A 21,186-nucleotide genomic window follows, 5' to 3' on the forward strand; every position below is an offset into this window, starting at 1 on the left:
TGCTACCTTGCAGCAGAGTGTTTGAGAAGATCAGAGTTGATCATCTGTGTGGAAGTATTGTCTGAAATGCCAAATACAGTGGAAATGTGAGCGTTTGTATTTCCATTATTTGAAAAGACATTTCTCATGTAGGTGGGAAAGATGGGTTTGCTTGTCCCCTCCAGGAAAGTCACCAAGAGGGAAGGTTCTGGAATCTTGCCAAACTAAATATCTTTCACCATCAGGAAAATACCCTAAATTGAGATTGAGTCCCTTTTACTGTGTAAATATACACTCTATTCAGGGGAACTAGAAAAGACAATCTATTTAAATTGTTTAAAGAGCACCCTGAGCTAAATTTCTGAATAGAAGCCTTTTAAGAGGTACACCCAAGCTGATTTTTTTTTTGACTCATTCACCTTGGAAGTAAGAGTGAAACACTGAAATTATTGACAACAGTGGGGATTTTCTGACCCCACCTTCTCAAGACTGACTGAATGCCCTTATTGATCATCCCAAGTGGATAACTGCCAAATCTTGCTGTTCCTTATACCTTGTGAACGCAACTTAAAGGCAATGAATTTCAGCCCCAACCATTTATGCTCTTTGGGAGTGCCTGATCGGAATTAATAAAAGCGAAAATGGCGGTGATTTTAAAGGACATCCTGCTTCTGACCCCTCGTGTGCGGTGACTTCACCCAGTCCCACACTGCGGCTGCTGCTGCGGCTGCTTGGAGTTCCCAGGGCGCCTGCAGTAATGAATAGATAAGATGATTTGCAATTAGCCTGAGCTGTCACAGGAGTGCTTGTATGGTTTATTCTCCTGATATTTTTACGTGATTCCCCACCCTAGCTCCTCCTTCTCTCTCCCCCAAGTCTGGGTGAGGCTGTTAATTAGTTCTTTCCAGAATGAAAAGGTTTGTTTGCTGGGGCAAAGGTAAACACTAACACTGCTGGAGGGACTGAGTTTAATTTGGAGTGTGGACGTGTGCAAACTCTGAGAGGGTGAGAGCTGGCACAGCCGACCAGTTCATTGCATTAATAGTTTTCAGCAGGGTTTGACAAGATCCAGACCTAGCTGAGTGCCTCCTAGCGTTAATGAAAATAGAACCAAGCTCTGAAACCAAAATTTCCTGCTAGAAAGGACCTCAAAGGGCAGATGATCAAGGCTCCCACTGTAGCAGGCCTTTCTCTAACCTAGTCTGTACTTGAATTCCTCAAGCCACAGGGAACTCACCACATCCCAGAGTTGCCTCATCTGTTGCTAGGTATCCTGATTAAATTTTCCTTTCTGACTGAGGCAAAAGCTGTCTCCTAATATCTCTACCTCGCTCATGCTGGCCCTCTCCTCTCAAGCCAGGCAAGTGAGCTCATTTCCTCTTTTGTGTGACAGCCCTTCAGAAGTCGAAATCTTCTTCCGTAGAATCACTGAATTTTAGTGCTGGAAGGGAACTTCAGACAACATTTGGTCCTGCTATAGAGGAGGAAACTGAGGCACAGAGAGAGAAAGGGATTTACCTAAGATAGCTCAACAATTTAGTGGAAAAATCAGCTAGGACTCAGATGTCCTGACACCTGGTTTGGACATTCTTAGTGAATTACACTAAGGGATGCCAGGTCTGATTGTGCAGGTTGCGCACTGCACAGCTCCAGGGCTGCATTCATGTTCTCCTCCCCCAGGGTTGTCCTGTGCACAGGTTGCTTGGCCATATGCAGAGTACCTGTTGCCTTGATCTGTACTTTGTCCAAAAACCAAAAAAAGGCCCCTTCACCCAAATTAACATGACAGTAAGGGGAAACCACCCAAGAGAATGTCAGTGCTGCCGGATCTTCTGATGCTATTTCACTGAATGCCAAACTGACCAGGATAAATCTCTCATGCAGGGGACCACATCCTCTAGGATGTCAGTCAGTGAGCAAAGCTGTCTTCCATTTTCCTGCATGAAACAGATAGAAGCAAAGGGGGAGAAAAATCCTTGCTTCGAGCCGAAACAGGTCTGGGCAAGGGATATTTCAGACACCTCAAATCAAGAGGCACGAGGGACCACCACAGGGGTGGGGTCCTGGTACGTCTGTGCCTGAACAGGGGCTTTGAGAAGTGAGTGGCTGGGGTGTAGCTATCTGAGATGCGTACCCAGGGGGCTTCAGGTTGAGCAGGAGAGGAAGGGGTGAGCAGATAGGGAGGCAGCGTCTCCTCCTCCCACTCCTTGTGTTGCCCCACACCTGGCTTCAGTCAGGGGGGAGAAGCCAAAATAAATACCAACAGCCCTGGAAGGTGCAGGACAGTCTTTTGGGAGACATGGGTTCAAAGCCTGCTCAGTCATTGACTTGCTGTGGGATCTTGGAAAAGACTAGGCCACCGTTTACTCATCTGTAAAATGACAGATTAGAGCAGATCTGTATTTCCCAACTGTTTGCCTTTCCTGCAGCACTTTTACCATTTCTGTTACATCACCTATACTATCACTTACTGTTTTTCTTTCAATCAGTCTTTTTTACTTTAAAAATATTTAGAGAGGAAATTTTATGTCACTGTTGTGAAATGAAAAAACACTATTGGTTGCCGTAAATAGAAGGCAATTGTACAAATAAGATACTAAGGAAAGGAAATTAACGGGTAAATTCTAGCTTGAGGTTATTACTGTCAAGGCTGGCGCTGGAAGCCTGGCCCCTTTGTTAAACAGGGAGCGGTGCTAAAGACACCCTGGCACCACACGGAGACTTTCTCCCTGGCATAGTCCGAAGGGCTCAGAAGGACGGAAAAGGGAATAACTCTCTCTATGGTGTGATTCACTGTTATTTAAATCCAAGTCCATTTTCCACTGCAGGTACCTCCCTTCAAGAAACATGTAGAGTAAGTATATAATAGAATTCAGAGGGCCCTTCGAGAACCCTAAATCAGAGTAGCAGCTCACTGTCTAATGGATGATTATAAAGTTTCTTCTGTGCAGTAACTTCCACGGAGATTTATATACCCAGATATTAACATTTTAGGAGCTACAATAAACTTATTAACAATTTTCTGTCTTGTAAAATAAAATTGTGTACATTGTTACTTATGTACATTTCCCCCATGGTACACAGTGTTTTCATCGTCTTTTAGTTTAAAGCATATCCTCAAAACATTCTTTTTTGTGTCCCCCCCCCCAATTGACCCTCATGGAAAAGAAAAAATGGACCAGATATCTAGTCCAACATTTACTTTTCAAATAGGCTGTTCCATGTCTTCCTCAGTGTTCTTTGATGAGGGAGTGGAGTCTTTACTTCTGAGTATTCCGTGGCCCCTCAGTATGTTGGTTGTATGTTAGGAGCTTAATAAATGTATGTTAAAAAAAAAACAAAATAAACAAATGTATATTGATGATGATGGGTTTTATGTTTCCAGCAGTTTTATGATTCCACGTGAGTTGGTGATTTTGAGCTTCACAGGGTCGAGGACTATCGTGTATTAAGCTCGTATCTTCAGCAGCACGGCACTAGATGCTTTGTATGCACTTAGTAATTACCCATTTGATGCAAAGTACTACATAGACTGGTTTGTCCTAAGTGTCTCATTTATTTTATTTTATTTTATCTTATTTTAGAGAGAGAGTGCAAATGCGAGCTGGGGTGGACGGGGGGAGAAAATCTTAAGTAGGCTCCACGCCCAGCGCAGAGCCTGACATGGGGCTTAATCCCACAGCTCTGGAATCATGACCTGAGCTGAAATCAAGAATTGGATGCTTTACCTCTGAGCCACTCAGGTGTCCTCTTAGTGTCTTATTTAAATCCCCATAAGTGTATATTTGTTTTTTCCACGATGATGAATCTATTTTAATCACTCAGCATTATACATCAACTCAGATCCCTGATGTTCCTTTTCACCATTTCAGTATGAAAATATACAAACTTACAGAAGAGTTGAAAGAGTTTTTACAGTGAATGTTCATTTTCTCACCACCTAGATTTACCATTAACATATTGCTACATTGTCTTGTTCTCATCTTTTCCTTTCTCTATTCTCTCCAGTTGTTATGAGCAGTCCCCATATTGTACTTGATGTGGTTATGACGGCTTTTTATGTTTACAGGTGACTACCCTGGAGCCCAGGGGAGCACAGTGTAAGCACGTGGGCTTTCAGCAGGCTGCCTGGGGTTTCAGTCAGTGAGTGCTCCACTGCTGACTATCTGTGTGACCAGGACAAGGTGCTTCCCTCTCTGCACCTTGGTTTATCTGTAACAGGCGATGATGATAGTCCCTGCCTTATAATGTTGTTAAAACTGAGTGAGTTAATATTGTACATAGTGAAATGATTAGTGAATTTTAGCTGTTATTCAGTGATGTGGTCAGGGTCACATAGTGGTGGATGCAGGATTTGAATTTGATCCTAGGGGTATGGGTGGAGGATCTGGTCCCTTTCACTGTGGGGATGTCTCTGTCTCTCCCTCTCTTTCCCAGCGGTGGTTCTTCTGCATGAGTTTGACTTGGTGTTCAGGATACCACGTCGGTAAAACTAGGACCATGAACTTGCAAGCTTCAGCTGTGGGATGTGGTGTCAGCGTTAACCTCTGACTTCCTCCTGGGCTGGGGTCAGGGCTACAGACAACAGCCCAAATGATAATGACTTGGAGTCACTAGCAGCCTCTTACAGCAAGGACAGCAGGACCAGAATTTTTATCATTCCGTAGTCATGGTAGAAATGCCTATCTCTGTGACTCTGACTATAGCTGTCATATGACTTGTAATTCGCAATTAGGTAGGCACATTCATCTCCAGGAGAGAAAACTGTTGCACAGGTAGTAAGTGGCCAAACTAAAATTCGAACCCAAGTCTGTCTTTTTCTCTTTTTTAATTATTTTAATGTTTATTTATTTTTGAGAGACAGAGAGACAGCACGAGTGGGGGAGGGACAGAGAGAGAGGGAGACACAGAATCCAAAGCAGGCTCCAGTCTCTGAGCTGTCAGCACAGAGCCTGACACGGGGCTCAAACCCACGAGCCAAAGTTGGTCACTTAACCAACTGAGCCACCCAGGCGCCCCATATCTTTTTGAATCCAGTACTCTTTTCACTACCTCTTGTTTCTCGTAGCGAAAAAAATGCCATGTTTTCTAGTGGTCTGCATCCAACAGCTGTAGTGTCTCCCTTGCAGAAAACAAGCTAGCACAGCAACCACCAAAATGTTAGCTTTGTTTATTGGTCTGGAGGGTTCAAGGAAAAGTGGAAGGACACTTTGCTTTATTTTCTGATAGGTGGTGAGTTTGCTGCTCTGCTGGGAGTTCCAGACAAGCTTTCCTGGAACTTGCTAATGAGCTACTCAGATATCTGGCCCTCCTCCCTCAGGGCCACGGTAGGAGACCCTTGCCCTCGTGTGGCCTGCTGTGCCCCTAGAACAACCAGGAGCTCTGGGTTTGGAGAAGCCATCAGTTTGGGCTGTATGGGTTGTTAGGGGAGTTTCAGATGACTCGGCCCACCCAGGAGCAGCAGCCTGTGAGTGCTTACGCCTTCTAGGGAGGGCTATAGAAGGTCTAAGGTCTGGGATTTCAGGGCTCTCTTCTCCCAGCCTGGGGTCCTTTTAGAGCTGTTCATTGTTGGAATGCGGCTTGAGTTACCTGTTCAGGGGTTTTGTGGATTAGCCATATTATACAGCATTTGTCTGAGGATAGGAGTGGGAGCATCCAGATAATTCAGTACTTTGGCTGATGATGACCATTTGAGAAATGAGTGATTCTTGAGGAACTGTGCCAAGTGAAATACCATGACTGGCCTCAGTGGACTTACCATTGAAGAGTAGCAAGGGCACTTAAACCCAAGTCCCTGGAATGCAAGGTAGAAAGTGCTGAGGATCCCAAGGGTAGAAGCCCAGAGGAGGGTACTAACATGGCTTCATAGACATTGAAGGAAAAGTAGGCTCTTGACACTTGGAGATAGAGAGATGTGAGGACATGTGGAGACACAGGCTTGTAGTTTTAGCAGATTACCCTGCAATGAACATGAATCAGACAGTCTTGGTTTAGGAGGTGCTTTGATGTCTTTATTCTGGAAAACAGCTCACATCATCTGAGATGGGGCCTATGGCATGGGGAATATGGAGGAGATTGGGTTGAAAGACTAAGGATAAAACTCAAACACCACGTTTTTCTGATTTCCGGTTCTTCTGGTAGAATGCTGCCCCAGCTTGGCCCGTTTGTCACTCCCTCTGCTAACGTTTGTTCAGCATCTACTAAATGTCTGCTTCTTTTCCGGGTACTAGAGGTCCCACCTCAACCTGGGGAGAGAGACTGATAGAGGCCATTAACAACCATGTGATAAAGGTTTTGCTGGAAGCCCATCCTATTCTGGAGCAGGGGATATAGGAAGCCTGGACCATCTGGGAGGAACTTGAAGTGGGTATTGGCAGAGGAAGAGGAATTTGTGATGGAGACAAATAGTCCAGGAGGAACACAAGCCTGTGCATGATTCTGGGGGTAAGAAAGGACCATGAAGTGCTCAGATGGACCTCAGTGTACACATCTGTGAGATACAGTTAGGGAGGCATTTGCAACCCAGCCAAAAAGTCCTTTGAATATCAGCTCGATGAATGAGTGCATTACCCATGGGCTGTAGGGTGACCCTGGCAGGTTTTCAGCAGGGCAGGTCCACGATGGAGATGCTGCATTGGCATGGATGCTCTGTTGGCAGGGTGAAGTGGAGATGAAGAAAAGGGAATCAGGGAGACTAGAGGCCACTGCAGTGGTCCCCTCCCAGAGCTGTCGCATTGGGAAAGGGGGGAATGGGGTTCCACAGTGAACACAGCCACCCACTTGTCCAGTGCTAACTCCAGGGCTAGCTTGGGGCTGCCCTCGCTTTCCTCATCCTTTACTTGTTTGTTACAGCCTGTCTGGGCCCATATAAATAAAATATTTGAGTTGGTTTCTGGTAAAAAATAAGCAAGAAGCAATAAGATTTCAGTCTTTAGAAGTTAAAGGGTACAAGCTAAGTAGTAAAGCTGAGGGAAGTGATTGTATAGGCAGTCCAGACCAAGGACAGTGACTGCACCTAGAATGCCGAAACCCAGCACAAGATCTAGTGTAAGAGCCCCTGCTCTCTGCCGCCACTGCCCCCCCCCCCCCCCCCCCCCCCCCCCCCCCCCCCCCCCCCCCCCCCCCCCCCCCCGGCCCCCAGTGCCTATTCACCATCCTTAGAATGCAGTAAATATTTTGCGGAAGTGATTCCCTGAGAGAGTGAAACCTGACTTTTTGTTTTTCACAGCCTAAGACAATGCTGCAGCAACAAATACACTCATCATTATGGTACAAAGGTGATTTAGACTTGGCTATAAATCCTCTGGTGGGTGCAAGGCAGAGCTGCATCTAACCTCCCGCTGACTAATTCCATCGGTGCTGAGAGCTGCATGCCTGGGTTTTTTGGCACACCCCAGCCGTGGTATTCACGGGTATCTTTATATCAGCCTGTAAGCTGGGAGTCTTCCTATTATTATTATGTTTTTGACAAATGAACTCATGCAGAGCTTTCATTAAGTTTCATTGAAAGGACCTGGAAATGCCATAAAAATTATTATAATCTCAAAACCATCACATTCCTAATGCATGCGGCTGTGCTTCTTGTTGAAATTGACTGATGAGAATATTCAGTTTTTAATTTTCTGACTTAAAATAAGACCATCTGCAGCTGTTTCTCTTAGCAATAATTTTTAATTAAATGCAATAAAATTTACAGGGAAGGACCCTAATAAGAAAATCGTGTCAGAAACACACTTATTGTAACATTTACTAGCACGATATTAAGGCCCCCGACCATTTTTTCCTCCTTGCAGAGCTATAATACAGATGAAATCTTGATTAAGTGTTAATCACAATGTGGTTTTACCTTCATAAAATCAGGGTTTCCCCCTGTGGGAGGTGTGAAAATAATTCTCACTAATAGAAGACAGTCTTGTTGCATGAGTTCTTTGGTGAAATGTCAGCAGCAGGTCTTCTTGACCAGCTGAGCCCCAGAGGATGAGTGGAGTCTTTGTTCCAGCCTGGGTTTGGATGGTGCTTGAGATATTAGACCTTTTTCCACTGCACCCCCCCCCCCCGTGGGTGGGGGATGAGCTTATCATACATAGGATACAGTGAAAGAAAAAAGCCATCTCTGTATTTCATGCATTTCTTCAGTAAATGAAAGCCTACTATGTGCTAGGCTGTGCTCTGAGCTTCAGATACAGTAGGGAGCAGAGCAGACAGATAAGGTCCCTGTTCTGGCAGACTTGGGAGAGGCAGACAGTGAACAGACTGAGAAGTAAACAATATAATCATAGATAACTAGATCATTCTTTTCTGATGAGATTTTTTGTGGGGAAAAAAATAGCAATGTTATAGAAAGTAACTGGTAGAAGGGATGTTTTAGACAGGATGGTCAAAGAAGTCTTCTCTGAGGAGGTGATATTTGAGTGAAACCTGAATGGTGATCAAACCACCATGGGGGACAGGCATTCCAGACAGAGGGAACAGCAGGGACAATGGCCCTGAGGCTGGAGGACCTTTGTAGGGCTTGTGGAAAGGCCAGCATGTCTGGAGTGCAGAACAAAACAGGAGAGTATTGGGGGTGGGATAGGCAGGGGGCTTTGTAAAAGATTTAGGTTTTACTTTAATGAGACACCAGTGGAGAGAAATGTCAAGATCCAAAAATGTTTGAATTATCTGAACTCTTCAGACCATTTCATAGGACTTGGACATTTAGGTTCAGATCATGAAATAATTTGAAAGTTATAGCAAAGAGTATTTGCCATTCAGGATGGTTCTGAGAGTATAAATAGGTTTGAATTTAGGGCCAGGCTCTGCCCCTGGCTCTGAATTTTGAGCATCTGGGTCTCAGATGTCTCTCCCACCTGTGACTGCTCTGAAGCTGCTCAGAACTAGCAGTTCTGAGTTCTCCCATCTGATGATCTTTACAGAAGACTGTGGTGGCCAAGGGAACTGAGAGAGGACTGGCCCAGCCATACTAGAGGAAGGATACAAGGTGATATGGCTGGGGCGGGGCGGTTGTTAAACATGAATATGCTGCATTTGGACTTGTCCTTCCTACGTGAAGATATAATGTGTGAGCCATAGAGAGCTATTGAAGGTTTGTTTTAGAGCAAGAGAGTAACTTGATTAACTGTTGCTGTAGCACAGTGATTGTCAGATGTGTGGGGTAGAATGGAGGAAAAGAAGCCACCACAGTAAGGTATCTCAGAGTCATGAGATTGAGGCATGGCAGAGGGGCCTAGCTTCTTCAGCCTCTGTAGTGTGATGGCCTCTAAGTACAGCTACTGCAGTCACTGAGAGGGAAATAAACCAGAGCTTCCACTGCTCTGGAAGTACCCAGCATAGGGTTTCTCGGGGTGGTTGATGGCAGTCAGGCAGCACAGAAGACAGAACCACAAAGGCAGCATGGCATGGCAGGAAGACAGAATGAGCTCTGGTCTGCCTCTGTCCCTTACCTTGTCATCTGATCTGAGCCCCCATTTCTTCACCTGTTCATGTGGTGTGAAGGTCCCTTCCTCACTGAGTTGTCCTGTGGAGTTGGGGATGGTGCCTGTACAAGGGCAGTCTTGTACTTTGCTGCTGGGAGCTGAGGCGAACATCTGCTGCCATGCCCACAGCACGTTCACTATATGCCAGGCACTGTCTTAGACCCTTTGTGTATATTAACTCAGTTAATCCAAAACACCACCCTTCCATATAGACACTTTAAAAAAATATACTCGGCTGATGAGACAACTAAAGTATATTAAATAAAGGGCCCAAGGTCACAGCAGAGGCAGAATTTTAACCCAGGCACTTGCAATACCCACAGTGTCACATCTTCTGGAAGGTGCTTTCTCACTTTTAAGAAAGGTTTGTTAGTGTTTATTTTTGAGACAGGAGAGATGGAGTGTGAGCAGGGGAGGGGCAGAGAGAGAGGGAGACACAGAATCTGAAGCAGGCTCCAGGCTCTGAGCTGTCAGCACAGAGCTTGACGTGGGGCTCAAACCCATGAACCATGGGATCATGACCTGAGCCTCAGTTGGACACTTAACTGACTGAACCGCCCATGTGCCCCTAGGTGCCTTCTCACTTTATTTGCATCACTTCATTTAATTTGCTAAATGTCCCTTTGGCAGTAGTTACCCAGGTTTACTTTTTTAGTAGAAAAGGAAACTGAGGTTCAGGGTGGTGACCTAATGAGTAAGCCAATTAAATGATGGAGCTAGGACGGGAAGGAAGGTAGCTCTACGTATGGCTTCTTCTTCCCTCTTTCTGGTTCACCCCCTTTGAGAACTTCCCAACTGGAATTGGTCTCCAACTGTCAAAGGTGAGGACACACAGTGGAATATGAATCTTCAGAACGGAAATGTCCTTATTATAGGCATTCAGAATGGGCAGCTTATAATGACTGTCCACTTGCTTAGATACACACGGCCAGGGGATGATGTAACAACTATATATAGAGAGAACAGCACACACTAGTACAGTAATAATCAAAGGGATGATATTACACAGGAGGCTAACGCTTCCTTAGATCGCCGGGCTGGGCTCAGGAAGGGCCCTTGGGGAATTTATCATCCATGCTCACGGTACTCCAGGTCAACAGGACAAAAAGCTCATAATAATTTCTGAGTGATAAATTAATGTGTTTCATCTGGCTCCTTGAGAATGCCCCTGATTGTCCAGCCTCCAAGAGATGAAGGCAACCGCTGAGCTGTGTGCTGGAGAGTTCTGAGCTTGCCCCTGAGAATTGTAGTGTTACCCTGTCTTGGAGAAGCCTGTGTCTTTGGCTGTTTTCCTGCAAGATGAATGTCTCAGTGTTGAGATTGTTTTTGGGATGATGTGGCTGGTCTCTATGTAAACAGACCCATTCTCTTTGTGCTTGACTTTGGTCTGAAGTCCAAGAGAAGTTTCTCCAGGTCAGGGAAGGACTCAAGAACTTGAAATTTCAGACTTGCTTGCATGATTCTAATTAAGAAAATAAGACAGACAGACAGACAGACACACACACACACACACACACACACACACACACACACACGAATCCTGCCTTATAGAGATCCTTAAGTTCTGTACTTTGTTATGATGACCCTTTCTTACACTGAGAGATACGTCCAGTGGGGGTTCCTATGAAGTAGTGAGTTCTCCATCATCGTCAGTAATTAGCACAAGTGGAAAGGATAACAATCTGTCATGAGGTTGTTGTAACTTGCATAGGCCAGGAAATCTGAGCTCGTGGGATTGTTTTTGGCTGGGCAGATTGGAGTTTTAAGGAAGCAGGTGGGCTGGTGTAGGTACTGTCTCAGCAGCCTCCAGAAAGTATCCAAACCCCCACGTCAGAGAGACCCCAGAGGACTGGAGAAGACTCAGTATCAGCTCTGGAAGTAATTCCAGAAGACAGCTCTTGGTACAATGAGACGTGCCTTTCATGCCCCTTGCCCACCGCATCTGAACCCTCTGAAGTACTGTTGAGGCTCTGCCGGGCACGTGGCAGCTCCTGGGCCCAGCTGGCCATGGGGGAGGGGTAAGTCCTCCTGGAGCCACAGGCCCAGAAGTAGAGAAGCAGTGGGAAGGTTGGTTATGTGGTGCTTCTTCGGGGGGTCTTTCACACAGTTTCAGTGGTTTTCAAACTCCATGTTGTAGCAGGATCCCTTTTCAGATGAAATCTTAGTTGGAACTCCAGCAAAGAAGGCAAGATTGTTATTATAATTCTCTTTCATAAGCTCAAATTTTTAATACTTCATATGAAGCCAGTTAATGGGATCATCATGATGAAGAGATATCCTGGAAGTCAGGAGTTATGGATTCCAGTGTTGTTCTTACAGCCTAATGAGGGGTGATGATTATACAAAGGTGCGTATCATAGGGGTTAAGAGCCTATATTCTAGAGCAGGTGGCTGGGTTTAAATCTCAGCTCTGCCAATTTCTAGTTGTGTGTCCTTACACAGATATTTAACCACTCTGTGCTTTAGCCATCTCATCTGTAAAAACAGGGAAAATGACACTACCTATTGTAAGAGATTGTTGTGAGATTCGAATGAGTTAATACAAGGAGTGTAGCTGGGGCCTGGGTACCTTTTAGTTGCTCAAAACACTTTAGCTGTTATTGTCAACACCGTGCCAGAACCATTGTCCATGAAATGGGAAGCAAATGTCTGTGAATCTTTGCTCACAGGAGTCTAGGGTTTCTAAGGAACACTTTGAAACCCCACCTCATCTCATATGATTGGGGCAACCTTCTTTTAATAAGTGTGGTCTATTGGGTGTACATATTTATAAGTCTTTGTCACCAATAGTTTAGTCAGTGGTTTATAGAACCCTGTGCCAGACATATTAGGGGAGGTGGAAAATTTCTGCCCATCTTTCAAAAACAGGCCTTTTGTTCAGTTGAAGGGGAGAAGGTATGGCGGGTTAAGAAGCAGTTTAGGGTAGGGCACCTGGGTAACTTAGTTGGTTTTAAGCATCCAACTCTTGATTTTGGCTCAGATCATGATCTCATGGTTCTTCAGATATGAGCCCTGAGCCCCACACCCAGCTCTGCAAGACAGTATGGAGCCTGCTTGGGATTCTCCACTCTCTCTCTCTCTGCCCCTCCCCACATGCATGCGTGTTCTCTCTTTCACTCTCTCAAAATACATAAAATAAATTTTTGAAAAAGCAGTAGTTTAGGGATGAATAACTAGTGGATCTTAAATTCTTGGATTATAATAACCTCCTCACATTCTGTGTACAAAAATGGAAGTGAAATTAAGGATGTGAGTAGGGAAAGGACACAACACTCAACAGGTTCCACAGGCTTAATAGTTTATATGTGTCTGTGCACTCCACTACTTTATATGTTTTATTTTGTTGACTATTAGCCCTATTTTACAGGTGAAAAAACCAAGGCTCCAAGACATCATGTGGCAGAGGAGGCAAACAAACAGGGTCCGAGAACCTAGAGCAGAGTCAGGACCCATGGTGGGGCACAAGGAGGCAGCTCCCAGCTCCACTGAGCAGAGGCTTCTCCTGGCAGGAGTTGCCCCCGCTTTGGAGGCAGTGAGGCACATGCCGTGGGTATGTGCTAAGGGGTTGGTTGGCCAAGTGCCTGCCAGAGAGGCTGTCCTGGAGATTCCTCTTACGAGCGAGATAGAAAACCCAGAAAGTTAAGAAACCTTGATGTGGCCGCCACATAATTGTGCCCTGCACTTTACAGTTTACAAAGCTTTCCCATGTCTCTTAGCTCCATTGATTCTCCCAACAGCCACCATTTGGAGTAGGCAAAGACTTGAAGGAGAGTAGCAGGTAGCCAGGCAGAGTTCCTATCTTTTTGGTGCCTTGGATAAGCTGTTTTCCTTGCGTGTGTCTCAGTGTCCTCAACTGTAAAATGGGCATAAGATTGTGACAGGTATCTAATGGATAAGAGTAACCCATGCCAAGTGCTTGGGGCAGGGCCTGACATGAAGGAGGTTCTTAATGGGTGTAATTATGGATGTTATTATGATTGTACCTGCTATGAAGAGGGGACCTGAGGAAGGGCAGGAGGACAGGTCCCTCTAAGACTGAGGGCTTGGAAAATACCAAGGACGGGGTGAGAAAGAGCCCTGTGGGAATTGAGGGGAGCAAAACTGGGTCCAGGACTGAGCTGGAGGCAGAGTGTGGTAGCTCCCAGCCCACACCTGGAGCTGCTCTTGGGGCAATGCCATGCAGCTAGGGATTGTTCTGGACCCTTGCTCTCCTCTCAGGATGCCCCTTGTATATGCTACATCTGTTTTTCCAGGGAGATCCCTGGTTCAAATCCAAGTTGCCTTGCTGGCCTGAGGTCAGAGGTCAAGGCTGGGTTCAGAGGCATGGAGTGAGTCAGTGGCTTAGTAGGGTTCCGAGTTTAGGGTGCTGCTCAACCTCTGGAATGAGGAGGCCCTTCCCCTTTCACCTTCCTACTCCCTTCCCACCTCTACTCTTCCCACACCTAGCCTCAGACTCTAGGAAACCCTGATCTCTCCATTGAAGGCCAGCTAGCAGCACTGTAGTGAAGACCTGTTTGTGTGTTATAGCCTTTGCCCTAACTTCTGGTCTCTCTTTGACCTCGCCTAAACCAATGTTGAGGAGGGAGGTTTCAGATACTGCTGAGTCTATCTGAACTGCTTCACCTTTCAGAGGAGAAAGCTGGACCCAGAGAGGCGATTTGGTTCCTCATTTCCTCTTTCCACTACCTCAGCTGCCACTCTCATAAATGCACAGGGAAGTGGTGAAGAGGACATTGAGGGGAAAGGAGGAAGGGCATAACATTGATGGAATTTTAGACACTGTGTTAAGTGCTTGAAAAAATACTCTGAAAGAGAAAGTCTTCTTTGTGTTCTTGAGACCCCAAGCAGCACCTTGCTAACCTCCTCACCCCAGGATTGATCACTTTCTCCTTCATACCTCTGTGTAGAATCTGCCCACCTACGTTATTTGTGTAACCGTCTCCCTTACCCCACGGTGAACGCCTCCAGGGTCCCACACCTACAGCTCATTCGTGTGTCCCTGGCACTTGGCACAGGGCCTGGTACCCAGGTGATGCTCAACAAAAGTTTGTTAAATAAGTGGATGTATTCGGGAGGCTGAAGGACAGTGTGTTATCTGAGAGCACACCCCAAACAAATAGCACTTCGCACAGGTTCTCCCCAAGCCCCATCAGTCCCTCTGGGTGCTGGGACAACAGGACAGACTAGGCAGGTTGATATGAACTGCCTAATTGCACTGTTAACTATATAAATTCAACTGTGTGAGTGCTCCAAAGAAGTGCAGGGTTTCTAACAGGTGCTCTGGCCTATTTGTGGCTGGAAAAGACCTCTGGGAAAATGGGACTCCACCTCAGTCCTGAAATATGAGGAGCAGTCAACTGGATAGAGGGGGAGGGTTAGGACAGACCTTGTGGGAAAAGCACAGTCATCTTTCCAGGGTCAGAACAGGGACCTTGTCTGAGGCCACATAAGTATCAAGAGGAGAAATTGGGGTTTGCATTCAGGTCTCCAGAGCCCTTACCTCTTCTGCTGGCCCTGCCCTGGATGAGACAGAAGGCCCAAGCTGGCCATGGTGACATCACAGTGTATTAAGTCAAAGCCCTTACTTCCCTGGGAAGGCTAGACTCCACACACTCACTGCTTAATCCTTCTCCATACCTGGGGGCTCCCCCATTCCTAATTCCTTCCTTTTCTCACCCATTCTACATTTCATCTGTTTGGTATCATGTGTGACCCAGGCTTCTCTCCTTAGCTGTACAATGAAGAGACCAGGCAACAGACTTTCTCAGGCTCCTGGCAGTCTGGAGTTTTACTACATACAGTTCTGACCTTGGGAAACATTTATGAGCCTCACATCTAGAAGAAAACATGCTAATCAATTTAAGGATCATTCAGTGGTCATCTGCCAGTGCCAGGCCCTATAGGATCAGCAGCCAAGGACCACAGGTGCAGCTCAGACTTCAGATCTGGGGGGAAGGCAAATCCATAAGCAGCTGACGGAGTGTAGTCATAAGTACAATAGGAAAATTAACAACGTTCTGGTAGCACAGAAAGAGTGGCCAGCTCCACTGAAGAAAAGACATTCCTGAGAAGTTTGCAGAGTTCATATTGGACGTTTGAGTGGGCTTGAAGGATGGGTGGAAGTTTGCAAAGTGAAGAAGTGTGGGGAGGGCATTCCAAACAGAAGAGATGGCATACACGAAGCCACACAGTGTACAAAGACTGTGGACAGGTGCACAGTGGCCAGATTCTATGTGGCAGGGAGTGACCAAAAGTGAGAGTTCAAAGCCATCAGCTTGAGATTCTGAAATACAGTGGATAGACACGGTGGCTAAGAGTGCATGTCTGCGGTGGGGCGGAGACTCCCAGGCTGGGGCTCTGCCTGTCCCTGCTGCCTTCAATGGACCCTTCTCCCTGCCTCTTTCAGCCTCCATCAAAATTGTCTGGGATTATATGAGACTCCCCTCCCCCAGCTGGAGAAGGGGAAGGTGTGAATGTAACAATGCCTTTGAGGCTGGGGACTGGTCTGCCTCCCAATTATCCTTGGAGAGGCAACTACTCAGCTCTCAGGGGCTTCATTCTCAAGTTACTTCTAATCCATGATGCCCTGGTGACAGGCATAAATTAATTTCCTTTGAATAGGCCAATTAGAGCTAATCGCTGGGGGAAAATGTATTTAGGTGGCTTTAGCTCTAGGACTAAGGCTTCTCTAGATGTGGCTTTTCAGAATCCTGGTCTCTTGAGTTATCATCTGCCCCAGCCCATCCCTATCCCTTTGGCCTGAGAAATAGCTGGGTTTTATATAAATCAAGTCCAACCTGGGTAGACTCTCCACCCACAGCGATGGAAGCATACTGAAAACGACTTAGGTGCACGCTACAAATCACCACGTCTAAAGTGATTGGTTATGGTCATTCACAAAGATGTTCACTGTGTTCCACAGTTTGGTTTGGGGCTTAGAGTTCTGAGTCTTTCTCTGAGAACAAGATCTGGCCCAGAACATCTGGGCTCTTTGGCTCTGTGTCTCCTAAATTGTAATCTTTTTGCTGTGTTCTACTTTCTGAGCTTTGCTTTCCCCATTTGCAAAATGAAGGGTCCAGGGAAGTGATTTCTATGATTAGTTTTCTATTGCTGCCATAGCAGTATACCACACACTTATGAAAACAATATCCTTTTTTTTTTTTTTTAAATCTGAGTTCTGTAGGTTAGAAGTCCAGTGGGCTGTGCTGAGTACTCTGCCTTGGGGTCACACACAGCCAAAGCCGGGGTATCCTCTGGCCTGGGCTTTTATCTGGAGGCTGAGGGGTAGGATGCACTTCTAAGTGCATTCAGGTTGTTGGCTGACTTCAGTTCCATGTAGGACTGATATAATAGGATAAAGGATATATCTCTGTTTCTCTGCTGGGGGGGACTGGTTTTTGCATCTAGAGGCCACCTGCATTCTTTCTCATGCTTTCTGTGGACCGATCCCCCCACCATCTCCCAAGCCTGCAGCGATAAAGAAGAAGAAAGAGTCTTTCTCACATTTTGCATTTCTGACTCTGGGCAGAGAAAGTTTTCTTTCTTAATAACCAGTGTGATTAGATTGACCCACCCAGATAATCCGGATAATCTCAGTATTATAACATCTGTTAATTTTAAATAGATCTGCAAGGTCTCTTTTGTCATGCAAAATATCCATAGGTCTCAGGATTAGGGGATGGACATTTTTGAGGGCAATTATTCTGCCTAAGACAGCCCCCCTTGACACCCAAAGATTCATGCTCATACCAAATGAGAATTCACTGCGTCCAAAGGTCCCCAAAGATCTTATCTTGTGAGAACATCAGTTCCACAGATTTCATCTGAATCTCAGCAGCTCAGAAGTCCCAGGTCTCATCATCTGAATTATCTAAGCAGGCATGGGTGAAGCTCTGGCTGTCACCCATCCTAGGCCATAATTTGTCTCCATCTGTTAACCTGAGAAACTAAAGAAACAAGTTATCTGCTCCCAAAATACGATGGTGGAACCAGTCATGGGTGTTGAGGTTCAAACAGGGAGAAAAAGGAAAATAGAATCAGATGACATTCTGGGGGTCCTCCTATCCCTTTCCCAAAACTGTGGGGAAAAAACTCAACCAGAACCAGCCCCTCAGCCCGCTCCTCACCTTTGTAGACAGTGGCTGACTGTGATCTGAGCCTTGCTGTGTCCACCTGGGGAGGTCCCGGGAGGTTTGACTGCCTTGGCACCTTCCCTCCTCCTTTGGAATAACCACCCCCCTCCCCACCCCATGCTAATCGGATTAACTGGCAAATGTTTAGAGGACAAGAGACACAGGGTCACAGAGGTCACTTCAATGGCCAGAATTCTGGCCCCAGAGGAGGAAGGCATGCTGTTGGGATGGTCCAGTAGGTGAGAATTGACCAGTCCATTTTGGTTCAAAACCTCTTCTTTAAATGTTTTATAAAAGATAACATGCACTCCAAAAATTCTTATCTGCAGTGAAGAATCAAATCTTGCACCGCTGAATTTCTGTTATCCAGCCGCCCACCAGATGTTTTACATGTGTGCAAACATGTGAGGACGTGCACACACACACATACACCCCTCCCCTGATCCTTGACTTTTTCTAAACATGAAGCATATTGAATACGCTCTTCTGGACCTTGCTCTTGTCACTTCAGACCTTGTTCCCTATCAAGGCATATAGATCCGCACCACTCTTTTTAATGACGGCAAGGAATTCCAGTATCTAGTTACCTATTGATGAGTATCTAGGTTGTTTCCAATCTTACACTTCTCTAAAAATGCTACAGTGAATAACTTGTATACCCACTTGCACACATTTATAAATATATCCGAGGGTTAAAAAAAGACAATCCCACCATGCTAACATAATCACTAGTAGCATTGGGTTATATTTGTTCTTGCCTTGTGTGAATGTACATAGGGTGTGTTAAACGTGGGTGTAATCATATTATGCATAAAATCTTTTATTTTGCTTCTTTTATTTAACTGCATGTTGTATTTGTCTATATTATTTAATAACTTACTAAATTAATAATTACCATGAGACAGCCTGCCATGTTCCACAAATACAGCAGTACCAAGTGATTTCATAGTCCATTTGAGTGGTTGTGCCCCAAATTAATGTACCCATTCCCTTGCATTATGTATTGAGGGTGTTTCTGATATCCTGCTGCAGTGTAAAGAATACTTGGGTGAACATATTTGTAACTGAAACGTTTTCAGCATTTGGGTTTACTTCCATAAGAGAGGTGGCATCGGAAAAGCAGTTGCTGTGTTGCCAAACGTCTCTCTGAAGGGGTTGTGCCAGCCTTCATCCAGGCCTGCTCAGTGGGTCCCATTAAGATGGGAACTGCAGTATGGCGAAGGGACAGTGAGAAATAATTGTGGAGATTGCTGATAAAAGCAAAGGCATTGGGAGTTACAGTGCAAAGTACTGCCGTATGCAGGGTGCGTGCTGCCTCTCTTCGGGCAAGGGTGTGCATACACGTGCAGAGTGCCGGAGCCCGCTGGGTTAAACACTGCTCTGCCCTGGTTGGTATCAAATTATGGAGGGCTGACTAGCGGAGATGGGTCGGTGTGAATAATTCAAGAATCTCAGGCACAAAAAGGATTACTGGAGGGAGGAAAGAGATGAATAGGCTTAGTTAAGAAGAGGTTTTCTTTTAAGGATAAGATTTCAGAAAAGATACAGGAAAAGTCAGACACCAGAGGGCATGGGTATAACTGACAATTGTCCTTCTTCCTTATCTGGAGAGGACACAGATAGGGGGCAGGGTCCCAAGCCATCTCCCATGGATCTGGGCACAGAAGGAAGCACAGTCACCAGGCAGTACCAACCTTACTGGTGTGGTTTGGGGACTGCTGCCACCCAAACCTGCCTGCCTCCCACAGTTCCCAGTCAATTGCGAGTGCTCAGTCTGGGCTTTAGAGGCACCCCCCCCCCCACACACACACACACATACCCTTCCAGTGTGTCAGGTTCCAGACCCTGGCTTCCTGCAGTCCTTTTTCCCCAAAGAGGACTCAGGCAGTTGCTAAAATCAGGGCGTTTGGCTTCCATTTCTGCTTGGCACAATGCTCAGCCTGACAGTTAAGTTGGGTGTGCTTTTTTCCTGGAAAGGCATCCCATCTTGGGCAACTGCAGTTTTCTGGGACTCAGAGAAATAGAACTACACGTCCCCATGTTGAAAATGCCAAGTTGTCCTCAAACCAACTAGTGATGTTCCCAGCCAGGCCCCTCCACCATTTCCCTACAAGGAGTGTGAGGGGAGCTTCTCCATCAACCTCAGACCTCAGGACCAACTGCTGTCTGGGGTTTGGAAATAGCACTTCTAGGAGTGGACTCCTCCCCGATCACCAGAGCAGGTACGCAGGTCACTGGGGCCAGCCCACAGCAAGCTCATGTGACTGGGAGGCTTGTGAAGCCATCATCCCTGGCTCTTCCTAGCAGGGCTCCAGAGCCCTCTTCTAGCCTCACACACTTGTCAGGACCCCAGCATCTCTCTCCTTCCCTCTCCATCCCTCAAGTGGAATTCTGTCTTGTCCTCTTACACATCCTGGGTGGTCCGACTTCCAAGCCTTTGCCCATGTGGTGCTTTCTGTCCAGCTGCTCTTTCACTCTCTGTAGGTTCAGATCCTCCCAGAGGTACAGGTTAGCCCCTTTGAAGTACTTCTCCGTGAAGCCTCTGTTGTGTCTTTCAGTAATTAATGGTATCTCTCTTGTCATCTGAAATGTCCTCACAGTTGATCCCTACGCCTCCTGGGCCTTCTGCCTTCCCTGTTTTGTGGCTCTGTGTGTGTTACTGTGTTGTTATTATTACTCACTAGACCACAAACCCCAGCTTGCGAACCCCCCTCTCTCAGTGTCTAGCAGGAGTCTTGCACATTCAGTACTGCATGTGGATTTGAAGATGGATGGTTGGTGGGTTGGCAGACAGATGGGTAGGTAGGTGGACAGGAGGGTGGGTGTCAGACACTGGTTCCATTTTCTATATTATCATCTTGCCCAAGACAGACTGCCCCAGTGACACCTCTGTGCTGTGCTTCCTCCCTACTATCTTCCTCCTCAATATTAAAATAGAAAACAGAATTATATTTTTAAGAGTTTGTTATATTTCTCAAATGAAGTCTTCAGTTTCTTGTTCTTAAGTTAAAATCCTGAGAGTTGAATACTTGATATTTCTTCAAGAAAAAAAGAGAATCTAAATTGAGTTCCTTTTCCTCATGTTTGACAATTTGTTTGATTTATTTTTTTCCTTTTTAGACTCTGGCTCTCCATGAAAAGAGGGTCCTTATCCTGGACTTAGCCTACCTCCTGGCACACGGCAGGGCCTCTGTAAACACTAAAGTGCACTGCACTATGCTCCAGGGCCTAGAGGCCTTGGGGTCTCTGCAACTCAGAGATTGTTCTCTCTGTGTGCTCATAGTGAGTCCTTAGCTTAGATGGGGACTGGGGCTGATGCACTGTGCCAGATGTCCTCCCTGCTGTGGTCGCTTCCTTCTAGCCTCAAACTCTGGGACGGGGCTCCTCCTTCCCTCTGCAGATGCTCACTGCTCTCTCAGGCTGACACTGAGTCAGACCTGGTTGCAGACAGTCCTCCACCCCACGGCTCTGTGGTGAGTCTTGTGCTGAGCGCCATCTGGACTGGATGCCATGCAACTCACCCTGCCTTGACGGGGGAAGTGAGGAGTCCACCCTGCCACCTCCCCATCCCACTTTCTGGTGTGGAAGTCACAGCCAGC

The 21,186-nt window shown here is 46.2% G+C and overlaps 1 protein-coding gene across 2 annotated transcripts in view; it reads left to right on the top strand.

The window, feature by feature from the left end:
* The window catches only part of FGD5 (FYVE, RhoGEF and PH domain containing 5), a 120,447-nt gene that overhangs the window by 12,430 nt on the left and 86,831 nt on the right, over positions 1-21,186 (top strand). The window lies entirely within an intron of this gene.

This window comes from Suricata suricatta, chromosome 12 (genome assembly GCF_006229205.1).
Source record: "Suricata suricatta isolate VVHF042 chromosome 12, meerkat_22Aug2017_6uvM2_HiC, whole genome shotgun sequence".
NCBI classification, from domain to species: Eukaryota; Metazoa; Chordata; class Mammalia; order Carnivora; family Herpestidae; genus Suricata; species Suricata suricatta.